This window comes from Chionomys nivalis, chromosome 3 (assembly GCF_950005125.1).
Source record: "Chionomys nivalis chromosome 3, mChiNiv1.1, whole genome shotgun sequence".
Taxonomy (NCBI): Eukaryota; Metazoa; Chordata; class Mammalia; order Rodentia; family Cricetidae; genus Chionomys; species Chionomys nivalis.
The window spans coordinates 123,507,244-123,524,636 of record NC_080088.1 but is presented as its reverse complement, the minus strand read 5'-3'; the positions used below and the strand labels follow the sequence as shown (position 1 = coordinate 123,524,636).

The following is a 17,393-nucleotide window of genomic DNA, read 5'->3' as shown; positions in this document are numbered from 1 at the left end:
GTGGGGGTGGGGAGAGAGAGGAAGACAGGACAGAGCATGGAGAATCATAAAGAATGAATTCAACTTTTGTGGACTGGTATGTCTCAAAGTATTTTGATTTTTGATTCTTCGAGACAGGGCTAGTGACCCATGCCGAAGCTCAATGAGGGCCCTACATGCCTAATGGTGACCTCAAACATCCCGTTCTGCTCTACTGCCAAGGGCTGACATTACAGGCATTGGCCTCCCTCTTCATCTGTTCAGTGCTACAAATCTGTACCAGATACTGAAGCATGCTGGAGCAACCTCTGTGACTAAGGTGATCCTGAAACCATTTTACAAATTTCATGGAGGGGTTGGAAACGGAGGTTTCTCTGAACTGCACCGTGCAGTAGCAGCTTTGAAATCATCCCTAGGCTGGGAGGTGGTGGTGCAAGACTTTAATCCCAGCACTCAGGAGGCAGAGGGAGGCAGATCTCTGTGAGTTAGAGGCCAGCCTGGTCTACAAGAGTTACTTCCAGGACAGTTAAGACGAACTGTTACACAGAAAATCCCTGTCTCAAAATACAATCGATAATAATAATAATCACTCAGGTTATATTGATTACAAATTTTGGCCTATTGCTGAGGCTTATTACTAAATATCTCTTACAGTTAAATTAACCCATTTCGTTTAATCTATGTGTTGCCCTGTGGCCGTGGGTCTACCTGTCTGCTTGTGTCTCGTGTCTTGGTTTCTGACTCCTGTCTCACATGATTCTGCCCTTCTTTCTCCCTGTTTGGCTTCCCACCTAGATTTATTCTGCCTTGTTAAAGGCCAAATCAGCTTTTTCATCAGCCAATAGCATACAAAAGGGTTACCCCACAGCAAGACCTGGTGTCAGGAAGTGAAAGAAGGATCCCCCCTGGACTGAAAATTACTGTGGATGCTCACCACTTATGTTGTGTAGCTTGGGTCCCTCTTAGCAGATATTCACACCGAGAGAGGCGTCGGAAACTGGAGAAACAGTATCACAGGAGAAGTGTCAATGCACACCGTGGTCACTTTCAATTCCCAAAGCTCAGAGAGACTAGCGACAGAGGCCCTGAGGGCCTCAGAAGAGACAGTCCCTGGCAGAAAGGAGGCTAGGAGACGGGCTGACTCCATGCAAGCAAACCTCTAGCATTTTGGTGACAGTTCTGAGCAACAGGCAGAAAACTACTTTGTTCTTCATGTTGGGTCATCATCGTTTTCAGAGCACAGACCAAAGTCACATCAACATGGATAGACAGACACCATGGGGAATGGGATATGGACTTCCACATTCTGAGGAACACCCAGGTCATGAGAGCCACAGAGAGTGACAATCATGGCGAACATAGGGACTAAGAAACCAGAACTAGGGATTGTGTTGGGGGGATTCCTCGGTTGGCAGAGTACTTGTCAGACAGCAGTGGGACCTACGTTTGTGTCCCAGCACCCGCATATAATGTTGGCAGCACTAGCACACAGTGGGAATCCCTACTCCTGAGAGTCTAGGATGGAGTCTAGGAGAACCGATGAGCTCCAGAACTGGTGGGAAACTGTTTCTCTAAATTCGCACCGGAAGGCCAACAAGAAGAGAATCATGAAGTTGAATTCTGGATCCAAGAAGTACACCCAGAAAGGAAGACACGGGCAACTAGGGAAAGGTATCCTGACTTGTTGGGAAGTCAGGCTCTACCTGAAGCTGGGGTATAGGGAGGGGTGGTCTCTCCGCCAGATGCACCAATCCTGGGGCTTTCTCAGCACTGGTGCAGCTGAGCTCTGCTACACCCTCCCAAGGGAGCTTCCCAGTAGAGGTATATAGCACAAATTCCAATTCTAAAAAAAAAAAAAAAAAGAGTCAGATACTACTAGCGGGTGAAGGCTGAAGGATCAGAGCAGTGTGCCAGACACTAAAGAGGCCTTTACCCTGACCAATGTTTAAACCAAAGGGGCGATCCTGTCCTCAGACCTTCTCTTCCCATCTTACATTCCTCTCTCCTCCCAGCCACATCCCTCCTGCCTCCACCTCCCTGTGCAGGGGTTAAAGGCGTGGGATCACAAGTACTAGGATCACATTTGTGTGAGCTGTTTCTCTTTTAGACAGATTCAATCTCCACTAGCCCAGAGTGGCCTTGAACTAACAGAAATCCCTCTACCTTCGCCTCAACCAGTTCTGGGATTAAAGGTGTGTGCCACCACTGGCTGACCTCTAGTAGCTTAGCTCTGCACTCTTGATTTTCAGGCAAGCTTTATTGGTTCAAACAGAAACTAAGTATCACTACAGAGGTATCCATTTCTTCTGTTCTGCCCCCCTAAGGGAGTATCTCAGCAAAGGTATCCATTTCTTCTCAGCTCTGTCCCAAGATGTTACTTCTGCCTCTCCGTGAAAGGGGAAAGGCCTGCAGGAAGGCGGCAGTATCCTCTCCTCCGACTCAAGTGAAAAATTGATCCTCACCTGCCCTGAGAACTTTCTGCTCAGCTTACTCTTCTGCTTACTGCAGAACAGGGTCACCATGAGATGGTAGACAGGCAGTGCTTGCTGAGCCTGGGGAGGGCAGCGAGCCTTCCACACAGAGCAGCATCATACGATCCCCTACAGACATCAGCATCAAGCCTTCCAGAGCCTAGGTTTCTTTCTCCAGGACACACAGCACTAGGTGTGTCAGTGCAGGGCCCACACACTCACCTGAGGGTCATTCTGATCGCCTCCTTCCTTCCTCCAGGACCGTCCTTGTGTTTTCTTTTGGGTAGAAGGGTCTCAGGGGACAGATAAAGCATAGGTATCCATGGGGGGGGGGGTGATATTGGGGTTGTTTTCCGTGAGTGTCCAACCCTTTTCAGAGGGTCCAAGTGACTTGCTGGTATAGCCCCTATAGATGGGGAAGCTGGGAACACAGAACCTTTTCAGCTCCTGTGGGCCACTCAGAAGGACCCTTCTTCCTGCTGCCTGTTTGGGAGGTTGCAACTTGAGCCTGATCCAGGAGCCAGACATGTGGCAGAGCAGTACAGGTCTGGTTCCTCTGCTGGGAGCAGTGACAGAGGAGGGGTCTGACCCAGGTCTGGGTACCAGACTGTGCAGTTGAGCGGGGCTAGCTGGGGATCTGGAGAGAGATGGCAAGCAAAACCCTAGAAGCTACAGTCTGCAGCATAGAGCCCTGTGATTTGCAGCAAAAGCCACCAAACAGGAGGAGTCAGGAGGGGCAAGTCCAGCCCCTGGGATGCATCTCTGCCCTGGCTGAAGGACACTGGCTCAGCTGCTTCCCCAGAAGTCTCCCCTGGTCCTGACAGCACACGTGTCTGGACAATGGAAAGCTGAGTTGCTTTTGGTTCTCAAAACCAGTGGAGCAAAGCATGGTGGGTTTCACCTGTAACTCCAACACTTGGAAGGCTGAGGCAGGAGGACTGCGGTGAATTCAAGGACAGCCTGGACTGCAGGACAAGGTGGCATGCTGACACCCAGACTAGGTGCTCATCCTGGTGGGCTATTAGCACAAGTCTTTGGAACCTTCCTGAACATCAAGCTGGATGCCTGCTCTCCAATCTTCCAGGCTCTGCTAAGGACAGGGAGGCGCTTCACTCTGTGTAGACACCTGATCTCACAGGATGAACTAACATGAAACTGCTTCAGCATCAGGGCGCACTTCGCAAATCCTGGGCCTCCTGACACCTGAGGAAGGTCTCCTTGACAAAGTGAGCTCAGAACTCAGGGCCGGTCCTTGCTCATGTTTCTTCCCCATGGCAGAAAATGGCGCTAATGGTTGTGGGTGCATCCCACATGGCTCGCAGCACAATGGGCAAAATCTCTGAGGAAGACTGGCAGGTGAGGTCTATCTAAGCCAACTGTCTGCTTTGGACGGTTCCGTCTGGTCAGGATTCCAGGTCTGGGCAAGTTGACCAGGATGGCATGTGCTGAAGGCCCTAGGGAAGGGGGACAGAGTGAAGCAGGCAAGCTAAGCCTCCCCTACATCTGACAGAGGTGGGTCCCATCTCTAGAACACGATCAAAAAAGTTCCCCCAGTCAAGAAGGCACCATCCTCCAGTTCACTTGAACAGACATTTATTGAGCACCTACCAAGTGCAAGGCACTGTTAGGTGCCACAAGAGATACAGAGTGACCATAGGGTCCCTGCCCGCGAGGAGCTCACAGTCTAGAGGGAGGCAACACAGTACACAGCTGGCTGCAGCTACACCTGCCGGAGAGGCAAGAGCCAGAAGCGAGACACCAAGTGCTGTGGGGGTCACAGAATACCACAGAGCTGCTTCTGTTCAGGGCACAAAGAAGACTCAGGGCTGGGCCTTTGAGGAGGGCTGTATGGCAGAGGGCCATTTCTAGAAGAGAAATAAGCATGGATAGGGCCCCTGGGAACCCAGATCTGGATAGCGGGTGAGCATCGTGGCAGGGATAGACAATGGATAGTCAAGTCTGGCCATGGGGCAACAGCCATGGGCGCTCGGCTCAGAGGACAGGAACTCGATGCTCTGGTGGCAGCTGAAGAGGAGGAGGAGGAGGAGGAGGACACAAAAACGCTCTTCTAGATGAACCTGAATGAGCTCCCTGGAGTCTGGGAGAGGGGAGTTGTAAAGTGGCCTAGTGTTGAGGGACCCATGAGAGAATAGTGTCACGGGGGATTGTGGGAAGTGGGGAGCAGTAGCAAGCCAAGGGCCAAGAAGGATACAAGGGAATAGATGATAGAAGATGATAGAATGGAGGCCGAGCTCCTGAGGTTCTGGGAGTCATGATCCCATAGGCTTAGTGACAGGATTAGTGTCACCACCATGAATGGTGACATTAGGAAAGAGTGGTGACCTCCTACAATAAGTGCAGCTTCTCAAAGTGCAGTTCCAGGCCACCAACTGGGAGCCACTCAGGGTGTGTGGAAGGGACAAGCCTCCAGGCTTTCCTCTACCGCAGAGCCCACACCTCAGGGTGTGTGTGATAACCTGCATTTTAGCAAGGGCTGCCCTTTTCACTGGCGTCCTAAGTGTGGCCCAGTTTTAGAACCACCCGTGGAGAAACTGCATTAAGAATTGGCCTTCAAGGAGAAGAAAGGAATGCAGAGCATCTAGAAGGAAAATGGAAGAAATAAGGCCAATGGCCTCCCTGTCTGTAGCTATTACATTAACAATGAAACGGCAACCAGTGATTGCCCAGGCTCCTCCCATGTGGTGAGCAGAAGCCAAGTGTGCAAACTGGGGAGTGAAAACGTGGGAAGGTAGAGTAAAGCATCAGCAACAAAATGCAGGGCGTTTTAACCTCGGGGACCAAAGGGAACAGGAAGGTGGTAATGCCAGCGAACAGTGCAACTAATGGACCCAGCTGAGATGGCTCAGAGTGCTGAGGATGGGGAAGCATTGGAAGAGATGCGAGAGGCATGCTAGGACCAGGGTGAGCATGGTGCAGAGGCCACAGGGTCTGCAGCCGTTGCCCCTACCAGGGGGAGGGACTCGGTACTTGGCAGTGGCAAGAAGGGTGGAGCCTTCTTTCTTGCTTTACACATTCGCAAGCCCGTGTAAACACAACTCCATCCTGTCTCAAAGCCGAGTCTGCCAACCATGGTGCCACCACACTGGACCAGGACAGCTCCTGCGACACACGCACGCATGCGCACAGCGGCTGGAAGTCCATCACCTACACTAGTTACTTATCCTTTCAACCTCTGTAAGCATCAGATACTTGACCAATGACCAAAATGATCAGTCTCAGCCACGTTGACCACTTCGCCCAAATGTCAGGATATGCAGGAGGCAGAGGTACTCCACATACGGAGGAATGCCAAGACACTCCACAGTTCACTGTGGAGGCACTGAGGGGTGGAGGCTGGGCATCTACAAGTACCTAACAGCAACAGAGCTTGGGATGAGGCAGAGAAGCAGGTTGTGAGCTTCCTTCGGTGGCTGGATAAGTGGGATTTGGATGCTACCCCTAAAGGTGATGAATTTCACAGAGAGTCTAGAATTATATTTCACATTATAATCTACACAGTAATTAATGCCTCTCGATTTCCTCCAACTTTTCTTCCCTCCTATATGGGGAAGGGGACACAGGCAGGTATCTCAGAAACAATACTAAGAACACAGAGGTTACACAACAAAGTAAATCTGCCTGGAAAGTCTGGGAAAGCTCGTGCTCCTTGCTCCCTGCCAGCATCAGGATGTGGCCCCTGTGCTCTACAGAGCATCCTGACTCTCCTTATTCCCAGGAATGCTGGACTGGGGCTGAGTAGACCAGGAGGTCCTGGGGATGGCTCCACCTTGGCACCTTTACTGTGCTCAGAAGCTGGGGCAGAAGGCTGTAGTGAGTCTACTCCTGGACCTTGCAAAGTCTGTTTTCTACTTTAACTGCCTGCAGGTCTCAAAAGCCCAAGTGACAGATGACAAACGACTCCCCAGCAGGTTACATCGTCAATGAATTCAGGAGAACATGACTGAAGTACAACCGTGGCCACCTAGAAAGCTCTGTATTCATCTCCTGAGGGATGCAGGGATCAAATGAAACCAAGTATATGCATGGTGACAGCATCCTGGGATCTACATAGTCCCTGCACCACAGAGAACCAACCAGCACCACATCCTCAGTCACTAACTGTGAGACCAGAAGAAAGACACAATCCACAGAGCAGTGGAATTGACTGTGATGGCTGGGACACAGTATAGATGGAAAACACAGAGCCCTTAAAAGGTCTAGGTGAGAGTCAAGATGCTAAGAATGACCAGGAAATGTTTCACAGACACAGAATTCAAGCTACACTGAGAAGAGATGATACTGAGATAACTGGTTCTGAAAGACTCGGGAAGAGCAGCTAGAGACCACTAAAAGACAGAAGAGGGAAACAGCAGGGCTTTGAGACCCCTTCTGAAACTACTTATGCTATTTATTGGCTTGGGTCATCCTTGAGAATAGAAAACTTTTGGCAAAGCTGTACAAACTCCACATGGGATTCTTCCCCATACTTGTGGGCTGTGGACTCATGCTGGCCACAGAAGGGAGTTCCTCAGCAGACTCTCCAATCCTACCTCACCTTCTGTGGAATCAGATCAGGAACATGGTGGCCTCAGCTGGGGAGGGCATTAGGGAGCTGGGCCAATCAGGGAGTACGCTGGGACTCGTTTCCCTTCTCTGTCCAGCGGAGAGGAAGAAGGATGGAACTGAATGGACTGAATTGTCGCCCTGCTCTTCTGAGTCTGACTTTGTCTTGTCGCTGACTACAGCCAGGCACCAAGTGCCATCTAGTGGCTCCAGTTCTGCACTCTCACAGATGGCTGCTGAGAAGACCCAGAAGAGTGGAGCGGGCCAGCTGCAAGGAGGAAGGCAGGGGAGCACACACCATGTGAGTGGACAGAACAGATCACCTCAAGAAAATATACTTTAAGAGGGCTTGCTTTCCTTAAGGAAGCAATCCCCTTTTTTTTATTTTTTAATTTTATTTAGAAAGGCTAACCATATTCATTTGTCAATTTTTCTTCAGCTTTAAGGAAAATAGTTTAAAAAACATAAAGTTGTAAATACACTCAAGAGTAACTGCTATTAAACAGTTCTGAACAGGCAGAAAATGTACTTTTCTTTTACAGAAAATGTTCAATCTGTAATAGCAGCATAATTTATGTATAGGAAAAAGCTGGCTTTGAAAATCCAGACTTTTGTATATATAAAACACATCCCTTCCTTCTCCTACCGAGAGCAGCACTGTGCACTCTGGAAAGCTTCTCCCCAGTAAGGGACTCCACAGTAGGCGGCTTCCTCTGGTCCCCATCAGCAGTGGGCTCTCAGCCCAGCCTTCAGTTCAGTACCAGGGCAGAAAGGGCATTCAGGTCTTTCCTGTATGGATGAGCTATCAGGATCTGGTCGATCTTCAGTTTCTGCTCAGAGTCAGGGAAGATCTTCAGCAGAGCCGCCCTCAGCTCACTGGTCTCTGCGGAAGATCTCTGTGCTGGTACGAGAAGGTTCTGCTGCATACTGGGAACGGTGGCCAGGGGTGTGAAGTGGGGCTGCTGAGGAAGCCAAGGGCCTGAAGAGGCTCCCTGGTTCCAGGATGGAGGCTGGTGGCTGGTGTTGGCTACTTGGGTGTTGGGGCTCCCTCCGGAAGCCAGGATCGAACATGCCCACATCTGGCAGGGCACTGAGTAGTGGCTGCATGTCTCTGTGGATAAAGTGACCATGGAGAGAGCGGCAGTGAGAAACCCTGTAAAGCACGTACGCTTGACACAGAGGAGCTAGATGCTAGCTAGTTCCATGTTTTCTGAAGGCCACAGAGCCAAGGGGATGTGAGATCAGCCCCCACAGAGTGGCTGACAGGGCACCGGCACCATTTCCAGACCAATGAGGGAACAAGCACCTCTGGGATGGACAGCCCCTCCCAGTCTGCTCTCTGAGGGTGGGCCAAGGCTGTTGCTTCTACAAGGTTCCTGCTCATCTGGGGGTTTTATTCTAGGCAGTGTCAGCTGACTGGGGAGAGGAATCCCTCTGGGCAGAGGCAACTCCAAGAGGCTCCTGGAATCCCTGTCTCCAGCAAGGTCTGGGTGGGGCAAGTGTGCTCTGAATGCCTGTGCACATGGTGCTGTCTAAGCATCCAGGGACACCTGTCCTGCTTAAAAACTCCCACCAATTTTATCTGTAGCTGAGAACCCGGGCTAACAGTGCCATCAACGTCAGAAGCTTGACAGCCTGCAAAAGCTCCATTAACATTAGCGGCATCCCCTCAGGAAGGACCTTGAAGCACTTTGAAGATGACACTAGGTGAGAGGGTAAAGGACCAGCAGGGCTGATCCTGCCCCCAGGCTACTGAAGGAGTGGAACAGGTAGCAAAGAATTCACCTCTAGTTTGACCTGGACCTCAGCTTAGCATGGGGCCCATACACAGCCTCAAACACAGGCCTTGAGGCCTAAAATCCTATGAGGATTTCCCATAGAAGATGTGGGGTTGAGTGGTTGGACTGGAAAAGCCTACAGCAGGCTGCCATGTCCTTGGCCCGAGTCAACGCCTCAAACAGTGTGATAAAACCCAATGGCTCCTAGAGAAATGATAACAAGGCCATGACTTTCCAAGTGTGTCAGTTTCCACTGAAGAAGATCCCTGGGTGAAAATCAACCCACCGCGGTGCACCACCAAGTTCAAACTGATGATCCCAAAGGCTCAGGCTACAAATGACCAACTAGCAGCCTTGAAAGACGGGACAGAGTCTATGTTCTCCTTTTAGGTACCTAGACCAACCCCACACAAAAACCTGCCAGGAGATGCACAGAAACACAGCTCACTTTTGTTTTAAAACAAAGAAGGTCTGCCACTAGGCTAGCATGAAGGAGGAGGTGGTTAACAAGGTCACCTGAGAATTCTTAGCGTAGAAATAACCTCTACTTCTCAGTGGCAAACAATAAAGCAAGCAGGCTTTCCCATGCAGAGATGGTAAACAGTAGCTGTGGGCCCTCACCCCACCCCCACAGCAGTTCCTGAGCAGGACACAAGTTCACGGCAGCACTGGACACTCCAAAGAAATGGCTGCACAAAGTGCATGGGAAAGCATCCACAGAGAACCCGGGGAGCAGTGACCTACAAATTAGCACCAGCTTGAAAACCTGCTTCCTCTGAGACCCTCATGAATGTCTGTGTGCTCTTAGAGTAAAATGAAAAGGATCCCCACACAGGGCAGGCCTAGACCCTGGCACATGAGGCAGAGGCAGAAGATCAGAGTTTGAGCTTAGCCTGCTGACTCAGAGGAAACAGTCTAAGGCAGGCAGGCAGGCAGGCAGGCAAAACAACACCGAAAAAGACCACAGTGAAGATTAGCCTTGGGCTGCTTCCATGACTGTCTTCTATACAGGTCACACATCGCTAAGTCTAATTACGGCCTAGAAGACATTCAAGTGCCATTTCTATTTTTCAAGGACAGCATTTGTTGCAAAGCACAACATTTGGTTAAAATAAAAACCCTTTGACATACAAGGGGATATACAGAAATATCTAAGAAAGCCCTCCTTTCGAAGAAATTCATCTAGCCGAGGTCCGTTTCTTCCCAGAGGGTCATCAGGAACCATAAATATGTCCCCCACAAACATGTACTGAAGCAGCCTACAACACAGAAAGTCACAGTGCTGACCATCAGTCCCCTTCACTGCTGAGGAAATGGAACATTCCTCACAGGAGACACCCCGTTTTGGGACAATGGTCAGCCTGAACATTCCCAGTGCTATCTGCCTGGAGAGGAAGCAACCCCACACACAAGTGAAAGCGTTCTAACTTCTGTTGTGGACACAGTCCTGTGAGAAGCTCCTCTCAGCTGCCTGCAAGTCTCATCCACACGCCAGCCAGGCATTCTGTTTTCTACCAGATGAGAAAACACGATTAGAGACATTCAGCTTGGGACTCAGCAGGTGTGCCAAAGTGAAAGTGAGAAAAAAGAACATGTTCATAGGCACGCCTCTGATTCAGAAAACATCGTCCTCAGCAGAGAAAGCCAAGGCTGACCTAGTATCACTCATCCAGGACAGGGACCTGGGCCTGCTGAGCAGAAACTTGCCGGAAACACGGAACACCGTGGGGTCTAGAAATAACCGACTGGGCATGGTGGTACATGCTTTTAATCCTGCACTCCAGAGGCAGGAGAGATGGAGCCTGTGACAGCTATGTAGTAAGCTCCTCTCTAGAATAAATGAATACATAAAATTAAATTAAACTTAAAAAATCCTAGCATCTATGTCTGTGATGTACATTTTGGTATCCAAGTTGCTTCTGTGAGGTGAGGTCTAAAAGTAGTGGGTTGGTGGGAGCCTCCTTGTGTGCATACTGGTGTCTAGCACACACCAGCACCTGAGAAGTTCAACAACTCATCAACTGTGCCCACCAGGTCAAACTTTCCTCCACCCATTACCAAGACCTTCTTAGGGACACAGAGCTCAAATGTCTCAAGTAATTTACTTTCATCCAAGAGTCTGCAGCCGAGGTTTGTCTTTCTTCTAAAATTTTAAAGTTACATTGTTTCCTTATTTGTGTGCCCACAACTTTGGTTCTCTTTCCTGTGTGGTTCTGGAGACTTCCAGGTCCTCAGGCTTGGCACATTTCATCAGCCCAAGCTTTCAGAAACCCTGTTCGGACGTAGCAAGCTGTAAGTCTGAGACAAGGGCCGACTGTGAAATCCGAGAGACACACGTGTCTAGATGTGTTGCTTACCTGCACTGCCCTGCACATTTCCTATTTGCTTCAAATCTACGGCACATCTGCCTTCTCCCTGAGCACAGCACAGCACTCTCGCTTCTTATGGGTAGCAGCCACTCGAGTGTCAAGTCTTCGGTGGGCTCATGGAAGCCAGCATTCACCGCTCGTCAGCAGTTCACGACTTACATGTTCACAGCGGCAGCAACAAGGAAAGCTGCATACTAAACTCATGGAAAACACCAGCCATCGAAACTAGACTTGCCCGAGCCTGCAGTTAGGTGGTGCCCCCTCCCTCAGCATATTGTTTTTGTGCTACGCTCCTGCTGAAGTCACAGCACCCAGAGCTGACACTTGAGATGGCTGAGGTCCCATCTTACAGGTGCTCCTAGGAGCCCCCTTCACCCTCTCCTGGGCCTACCACCTGGCAAGCAGCACATCAGACTAAATGCAAACAAGAAGTAAACACCAAAATGCAGATCACAGCAAAGTAAAACAAGATTACCTTTTTGTAATAATTTCTCTCCAGGACACCGACTCAGTCACGAACTCTCTGAAGTTATCATTTGTTACAATTATGCCCCCAGTTTGGTCCACTAAGTGTAGCAGGAACCTATGGTTACAAGAGAGTTCAAGGTGAGCAAACAGCACCCCTCGTTGAGAGAAGCTGGGCTATAATGAAATAAGAAAATAGCCGCTTTAAACAAGGTTGGATACACAGAAGTCAGGTCCCGTCAACTGAAGATGGATAAAACAATAAGCATCTCTGGAATTATCAGTGGGATCATAAAAAAACTTTTTTCATGCGGTCTATTTCTACAAAAAATAATTTCAACTGATTCCTACATTTTCTAGAACATATCCCCAATAAACCATGGTGACAATGCATGAAGACCTAAGTCCAGGACAAGCTAAAGGTAAGGGGCCTGTGAGATACTTCCGCTTCCAGTTGAGTCGAGGACAAGCTAAAGGTAAGGGGCCTGTGAGATACTTCAGCTTTCTGTTGTCAGGGTTATTTGACAATCAGCTCTGCAAATTTTTAAAGAACAATCAATTTTCTGCTTTGCTTCAAGAAGACATCATCATTTTGGCCTAAAGATAGATTCCCTCAATTACAAAAGAACACGTGGTGATGAGGTGCCTTTTGTGATTTTAAACAAGCTGTAGAGCTGCTGGGATCAAACTAAGGGCCTGACACGTGAGGCAAGCACAAGTGGGGGCACAGTAAAGAAACCAAGATGGCTGCTCCGTGGTTGGATGGCTGGGGGAAGTTTTTACATTGTTGGATAGGAGAGAGCAGCCAGATGCATCTGGAAGGGTCCAGAGCAGAGAGAGAAACGCAGACTGGCTGTGGATACTTCTCAGGTGTGTTGGAGGGCAGGGGTCGTGGAGACATGATGAGAAAGAAGCTGAAAAGAATGAATATCGAGAGGGCCATGATAATGGACGGAACCTCTGAACTGTACGCCAGTCCCAGTGAAATGTTTTCCTTAGAAGAGTCACTGTGATCAGAGCAACAGAAACCCTAAGACACTAGCATTCCAGGTGGACCTACATCCAGTTAAGTGCACTGCGTCTTAGGGTGACGTCCCTTTTCAAAGTGTTGTTCTTAAACCCAAACACCAGTAAATTCAAACGAATGTTCAACCCTCTAGAAAGAATCAGTTTTCAAACCTAGTGAGGGGCTGGAGAGCTGGCTCAGCGGCTGCCAGCACGAGCTGCTCTTCCAGAAGCTGCAGTTCAGCTTCCAGCACCATGGCCAAGCAATTCACGGCCACCTGCAACCCCAGTGCCAGGGATCCAACACCCTCTTCTGACCTCCACGGGCACCAGAATGCATGTGCACAACCTCCCTGTACCCCTACCCCATATACGTTAATAAAACTAATGCCTAAAGTAATAAGGATCATAATTAGTCTCAGCAGTTAAGAGTACTTGCTGTTCTTAACTGAGTTCAGGTCCCAGCGCCCGTGTCAGGTGGTTCACAGCTGTCATTCCAGGTAGCATACATACACAGACACAAACACACCCCCACAATCAATAAATAAAAAACAATTAAAATATATATACTAATAAAAGCTTGCATGCTCGTTTTAAGCGATAATCACTGCTTTTCAAAAGCAACAGCACTATATCCAAGAATGTTGGGAAATATGTGGCAGTGTTTTGGGTTGTCGTGTGTCTGGGAAGTACACTATGGGCAGATTGGAAGGGATCAGATATGTAACAGAAGCTGGCATGATCAAACAGTACTCTACATTCTAATAGTGAGCAATACTAGTTACTACTCTTAAAAGTTGATAGATCAGCTAGCAAAGTGTGTGCTGAACAAGCATGAGAACTTGAGTTCAGATCCCCAGCACCCATGTAAAAAGTGAAGGTGGTGGCACACACTTGTAAGCCCAGTACTGCTCAAGAGAGATAGACAGGAGGAATCTTGGAGGTCCCTAGCCAGCCAATCTAGGCAAACTGGTAAGCTCCAGCTTCAGGGAAAAAACCTAACTCAAAGACAACAACAAAAACGAAACAAAAAACCAAGGTGGAAAACAATCGAGGACGACGGCCAATATTAACCTCTGCTCTCCATATGCGCACACACACTCATGAACATGCAGCACGCACAATATTAACCTCTGCTCTCCATACGCGCACACACACTCATGAACATGCAGCCCGCACAATATTAACCTCTGCTCTCCATACGCGCACACACACTCATGAACATGCAGCCCGCACAATATTAACCTCTGCTCTCCATACGCGCACACACACTCACGAACATGCAGCATGCACAATATTAACCTCTGCTCTCCATACGCGCACACACACTCACGAACATGCAGCACGCACAATATTAACCTCTGCTCTCCATACGCGCACACACACTCATGAACATGCAGCATGCACAATATTAACCTCTGCTCTCCATACGCGCACACACACTCATGAACATGCAGCATGCACACACAAACATCGTTAACATACATGCACACATACTCATGAACATGCAGCATGCACACACAAACATCGTTAACATGCTCAGCCTTAGCTCATCTGTGCTCTTACTGCTTGGACATCACTCTGAGAAATCTTTGCACATTAGCATTCCTCAAAATCACGACTTAAACTCTGTGTCCTCACTCAGCTTAAGAACTAACAAGGAGGACTTGGAGCCAGTCTTGTACTACAGGTACCCAAATGGGTCTTACAGTTTTACTTAGATCAATCTATGTAGCTGTGGGATATTTGCTGGGTTTGCCCCAACAGAGCTGCCAAAACCCAAAGTAGATGACAAGAGGCAGTACTGCTTGGAAATGAGGATACAGGTCAATAATAGTTTTACTCCCTGCTTTGACATTTTTCAACTTCTGATCCCCCAGCCTTGACCTTCCCAGGGCTGAGATTCAGGAAGGGGCCACCAAGTCCAGTTTATATGGTGCATGGGATAAAACCCAGGGCTTCACGAATGAGAGGCTAGCATTTTACCAACAGAGCTACAGGCAGCCCCAGTGCAAACTGCCAAACTTCTAATATCTAAAATGGTGACACTTTTTAAAAATTTTGACAGCAAAATATAAACATACAATTTATTTAAAAAAAGAAAACCAAAACAATGCTCACGCTCGCAAAATCCACACTGCCAGGCACAGTAGCACACACCTTTAAAGCCTAGCACTGGGAAGGCAAGGGAGGAGGATCTTCCTGAGTTGGGGGCCCACCTGGGGTTGACATAGCAGGCCAGCAAGGGCTACATAGTAAGACTTTGCCTCAAAACAAACATGGCAGGTGCAGAGGCCCATGCCTATAATCCCAGTACTGAGGTGGCAGATTGGATCTTTGTTGAGTTTAAGGGCAGCCTGGTCTTCACAGCAAGTACCAGACTAGGGCTACATGGCGAGACCCTGTTCCAAAACAAATGATAACACACCAAAAGCTGTCAGGGCAGACTTCAAAGGTGGGTTGGAGGATGGCAAGCAAGCTGAAGATTCCAGAGAAGACCAAACAGCCTGGCTTCCGGTCCTGCAGCTTACTGCTGTCAGCAGGCATGGTTCCGTGCTACCCTATGACTGTGGACTTTAACAAGGGCAAGCCAGGCACAGTGGCTGCTGGAGGCACCTCACCAAACACACCAAGTTCATGTGGGAGGTGTGTGGCTTTGCTCCCCATCAGCAGCTCATGGAGCTGCTCAGTGTAGCCAAGGACAAGCAGGTCCCAGAATTCATCAAGAAAAGGACAGATGAACATACAGCCACACCAAAAGCAAGGGGGGGGGGAGGAACTGAGCAAGAGTTCTCGCCACCATGAAGAAGGCAACTGCCAAGATATAAAGTCCCTTCTTCCTCTGAGTAGGAAATACTTTCAGAAAACATGGCCTGTATCTTTGATACATCCTGAAGTATTTCTGGATGACACCTGAGATCTCCTTTGAAGTACACAAAGGCTAGTGAGGGAACTGAGCAGCAGGGCATTTGCCTAAAGTCAGAAGAACCTGGCCTCTACCCCCAGCACCACAGGGACAATAAACAGAATAAAATAAAGAAAAATAAAATCCCATAAAAGTGGGTTTAAAGTTGCAGATGGAACAAGATTGGTCGTGAACTAGTAATTGTTGGGGCTGAGTGAGAAAACCCACGGAGAGTTGCCATACCTTCTTGTTATATTTCTTTGTAACTTTTAATTAAAAAGAAAAACTAGCAAAATAAATAAATCATTAAGTAAAGCTGACTCCAGTTCCCACATCAACAGAGAAGGCTCACAACTGCCTGCAACTCTGGCTCCAGAGGATTCAATGCATTTGTCTGACCTCTTCCAAGGGGCAACTGCAAACATGTGGAATGTGCTCACACAAATGCACAGCATATACATTTTAAAAAAAGAAGAAAGACAAGAAATACAGGCGGCTGGAAAGATGGCTCAGCAGTTAAGAGAGTTTGCTACATTGTAGAGGACTTGGGTTCAGTTTCCAGAACCCTCACCTTGGCTCACAGCTGTAACTCTAGTTCGGGGATCCACTTTCCTCTTCTGGCCTCCTTGGACAGCAGACATGCGTGTGGTGGGCATATAAACATGCAGAAAAAAAACTCTCATGCACATAAAATAAATATATGTGCCCATAATTTATTTTTCATACCCGTGACATAAGCACTAGGAGGCTAGGGCAGCAGGATCGTGAGTCAGAATGTCGCCTCCCCAGCATCTCGAGATGAGAAGCCTACAGGGAGACAACACAGTGCTGGAGCATGCGCCCTCCTCACAGAAGGACCCTGTCCAAACGTTAGGACCAGAAAAAAAAAGCCCAACACATTCCTAAAACTTCAGGACATGAGTTGACCTTTTCAAATTCCTAGAAAGTGGTCATACAGGCATTCAACAGAGAATATTATTCTCAGAATTTAGCAACTGTAGGAGCTGGGAGTGATAGCTCAGCAGTTAAAAAAGGCTTGAATTCAGTTTCTAGCACCCATATCAGGTGGCTCAAATTCATCTACTCACAGGGATCTGACATGTTTTCTGGCCCCCATGGGTACTACATTCATGTTTACAAATTGACTTTCAGACACACACATACACTTATTGAAAAATAAAAATAAGCCAGGTGGTCAAGAGGCAGAGACAGGCAAATCTCTGTGAGTTCAAGGCTAGCCTGGTCTACACAGTTAGTTCTAGAACACCCAAGGATACACAGAGAAATCCTGTCTTGGAAAATCCAACACACACACACTTTAAATTAATTACTTTTTTAAAAAACATTTTTTCGGGGAAGCTGAGGCAAGAAGTACTACAAATTAGTAGCAAGCCTGGGCTCTAAGAGACTGTCTCACAAACAAAAGACAGCAGCAGGCAGCAGCTCCATTCTTGTACTGGGAATCTAACACAGATTTCAAAGTCTAGTTTATTTACAGTTGCACCCTAAGTGCCAAAGTGAAATGTACCGTGAAAAATATAGTCTTTAGCATCTCCTACCCACAGCAACAGGGTCAAGCAAAAGCTTAGAACTCCAGAAAATCAAATGCAAAACCCTTCCAACCAGCCAGGCGGTGGTGACGCACACCTTTAATCCCAGCACTCAGGAGGCAGAGGCAGGCAGATCTCTGTGCATTCAAGACCAGCCTGGTCTACAGAGTAAGTTCACAGAGAAACACTGTCTTGAAAAAACAAAAAGAAAAAAAATCTTGCGTACACACACCCATACTCACACACAGTTCTCAGATGTGGTACCAGCTCTCCTTGCTCAAAAGGACACCTATCAACTAAATTCTGCT

At 48.3% G+C, this 17,393-nt stretch overlaps 1 long non-coding RNA gene across 1 annotated transcript in view; it reads right to left on the bottom strand.

Annotated features, from left to right (window-relative positions):
* Positions 1 to 4,063: 4,063 nt before the first annotated feature.
* LOC130870979 (uncharacterized) overlaps positions 4,064 to 17,393 on the bottom strand; it is a 29,331-nt gene continuing 16,001 nt past the window's right edge. Inside the window, exons 9-10 of the long non-coding RNA XR_009056804.1 lie at positions 11,636 to 11,743; positions 4,064 to 8,124 (exon numbers count right to left, since the gene is read on the bottom strand). This is a non-coding gene — a long non-coding RNA (uncharacterized LOC130870979). The remainder of the gene's footprint in view (positions 8,125 to 11,635; positions 11,744 to 17,393) is intronic.